Below are 3,054 nucleotides of genomic sequence, written 5' to 3' on the forward strand. Positions count from 1 at the left end.
CCAAGGACAGACCCCAGAGCCTGGCAGACAAGGGCTATGGGACCCCAAGGACACTGGGAGAAGTAACTGGAAGGAGGAGATATATGTTTGTTGGCTTCTCTGCTGACAGGTAGTTGTGTTCATTAAGAACAAATGCAAAGAAACTTGGATATTAATTCTTCCTTAAAAGATAAAGTTTAGGGGCACCTGGGTGACTCAGTCAGTTGAGCGTCCAACTCTTGATCTTGGCTCAGGTTGATCTCATGGTTGTGAGATCAGGCTCCACGTCAGGCTCTGCACCGAGCGTGGATCCTGGTTGGGATTGTCTCTCCCTCTCTCTCTGTCCTTCCCCCCTCCCTCAAAATAAATGAATGAACTTCCAAAAAGAAAGAAGTAAAGTTTACTTTGTTTCTCACCCCCAATACAGAAGTAATTCATGCTTATTGTGGAAGATACGGGCAAGAATAAAAAAAGAAGAAAAAAATCGCCTCTCCTTCTACCAGCCACCAATAGCCACTAATGAAATTTCGGTGTGTTTCTTTCTAATATGTTTACCATGAAAACCTCTCCGTAGCTATGTTCATCCTGGTCTATTGCCTGCTAAAATTCTGGAAAGGCCAGAAATATTTCCATTACATGCTGATATCTGTCTCTCGAATATCCCCAGGTACTAAATGAAAGACAGTAAATACTACCTTTTGGCTGAAAGGAGCATTTCCCAAAATGTGTCCCGTGAAACACTGATTCTTTCATTCATTATCAGCTCCTGTAGATATAATACAAAAAGAGGTTTTCTTAAATTTTTTAAATGTTTATTTATTTTTGAGAGAGAGAAAAACAGAGTGTGAGCGGGGGAGGGCCAGAGAGCGAGGGAGACACAGAATCCAAAGCAGCTCCAGGCTCCGAGCTGTCAGCACAGAGCCCGACGCGGGGCTCGAACTCACAAACCATGAGATCACCACCTGAGCCCAAGTCGGACGCTCACCCGACTGAGCCACCCAGGTGCCCCTGAAAAGAGTTTTTCTTGATCAGAAAAGTTTGGGAAATACTGAGCTAAATTTGAACACGTTTCTTTATTGCGTGAACCTTCAGAGCTCTGAACACATCAGAACGCCCTGTGACTCTCAAAGACAGTAGCATTGTCCCAGCATCCTGAGCATAGAAATCCCCTTTGAAAATCTTTTTCTCTGGACCAGTGTTCTGGGGAGCGCTGACCCAGAAAACTTAGACCCTCAGATCATTTTACCTTCCTCCCACACCATCAGTGGATTACCCATTCAGAGTCAGTAGGGGGAAAGGAGAATATATCTCAGATATATAAAAGTGGAATTTGGAAAATAAATAGCAGGACGGGGCCTAGGAACTAATCGTTCCTTTGCTGATTTATTTACCTGTAAGGACGTGTCCAAGGGAACGAGGTTTACAGACAAGCGTCACAATTGATGCCCGAGAGCCCGAAGACCAGAGCCACGCTGCATTCTAAGCGAGCGATCTCATCTGGAGAAATGTTGCTGCGTAAATGACTTTATCCACGTTTAGCTGGAAAATCCAATTAACTTACTAGAAGCCTGCATTACCAGACTAAGGAGATTAACTTCCTGTTACTCAGTATCATTTTAGTACTTTCCCCCTCCCCTAAAAAAGGACAGTTCCATACGACCAAAAAGATTTTTTTTTTTTAAATAACGCTCACTAGGACAAAGGAGAAAACAGAAACACACAGAAGTACGAGAAAAGCAGGACATCCTCACTGGAACACAGCACGGTGGACAGGAGAACCTTCGGGCAGAAGTCCTGTGCCTGCCCTGTCCCTTTCCCAGCCATACTCATGTCTGGTCAGACTCCACGTGGAATCTGCCAGAGCGTCTGGGGGTTTGGCCTCAGAAGAGGAATGCAAACACGGCTTCTTCCATTAAGCCAACGAGTCTGAATGCCCATTGGACAGATGCAGAAACTGAGGAGAACAAGAAGTTTTAAAAAAGCTTTAAAAAGCTTAAAAGCGGGTGACGTCTCCTAACACACACTCTGTGTACCACCTTGGGGACTGCCCTGTGAACTTGCTTTGTGCCAAAAACCCGGCTGCGAGACCCCCGTGATGCTCCTGAGCTCGGTGTCTGTCTTTTTGGGGACAAACCTAAGTGTTTAGGAAAGCCTGGGAATTACCAGGGTTCAAAAGTACCTTCTTTCTGTGAAGGAGCCCATAGGATATGCTGGAGAAGCTTCCGGATTTTCAGCCGGAGATCTTCCCCCTGCCTCTGTTTCCGCAGACCCCCGTCCCTGAGCCGGACAGTGAGAGCTCCGGGCGGCCCTCCGGAGGGAAGTGGAATCTGAGAATGTCCGAGCTGGAAAGGACCTTAAATGATCATCGTGGCGAGCCCAACCCCCTCCGTTTACAGATCCAAACACACGGAGCCCGGAACCCACCAGAATTCGAGAGTGAATGTGCTCCCCCCGCCCTTCTTCTATTTGTGTGCGATTTTCCCATGGCAGCCGGCCAAAGCATCTACATCAGTAACGTCTGGGGGATTTACGAGGCCACGCGATCCGGAGGTTTCTACGCAGACCTAAACAGGAAACCCACACAAGGAAATGCTCTTTGTGTTGGCAGGCCGAATTCCCAGGATGCTTTCGCCAGAGTGGCCTGGCTGGGACGAAACAAGGGCTTGGCCCAACAAACGCCCTTAGATCTGGTGGCAGGGGTGCCCTCCCCACCCCACCCCCACCTCAGCCACCCGCTCCCCACCCCCAGGCCTGTGCTCATTATAATGAGAACAGGATTTGCCTCTCTCAGACCTCGACTTAGGGTTGCTCCGAGGTCGGGGCGTCTGGGTGGCCCAGTCGGTTAAGCATCCGACTGCGGCTCGGGCCACGATCTCGCGGTTCGTGAGTTCGAGCCCCGCGTCGGGCTCTGTGCTGACGGCTCGAGGCCCGGAGCCTGCTTCGGATTCTGTGTCTCCCTCTCTCTGCCCCTCCCCGGCTCACACTCTGTCTCTCTCACAAAAATACATAAAAACATTAAAAAAAAAAAAAAGGTGGCTCCCAGATCTTGATGCTGAATAGGGGTCCGTCGCTCCC

At 48.9% G+C, this 3,054-nt stretch overlaps 1 long non-coding RNA gene across 3 annotated transcripts; it reads right to left on the reverse strand.

The window, feature by feature from the left end:
- Nucleotides 1-519: 519 nt before the first annotated feature.
- On the reverse strand, nucleotides 520-2,479 carry LOC122211798. Of its 3 annotated transcripts, XR_006198843.1 has the most exons (5): nucleotides 2,404-2,479; nucleotides 2,159-2,321; nucleotides 1,701-1,933; nucleotides 1,371-1,476; nucleotides 520-745 (listed from the first exon to the last, which is right to left on the reverse strand). It is a non-coding gene; the product is annotated as an uncharacterized LOC122211798 (long non-coding RNA). The 3 variants fall into 3 exon arrangements; XR_006198844.1 differs by having other exon boundaries at nucleotides 1,731-1,933; nucleotides 2,159-2,427; XR_006198842.1 differs by having other exon boundaries at nucleotides 2,159-2,427.
- Between the last annotated feature and the right edge of the window lie 575 nt (nucleotides 2,480-3,054).

Source organism: Panthera leo, chromosome F3 (assembly GCF_018350215.1).
Source record: "Panthera leo isolate Ple1 chromosome F3, P.leo_Ple1_pat1.1, whole genome shotgun sequence".
NCBI lineage: Eukaryota > Metazoa > Chordata > Mammalia > Carnivora > Felidae > Panthera > Panthera leo.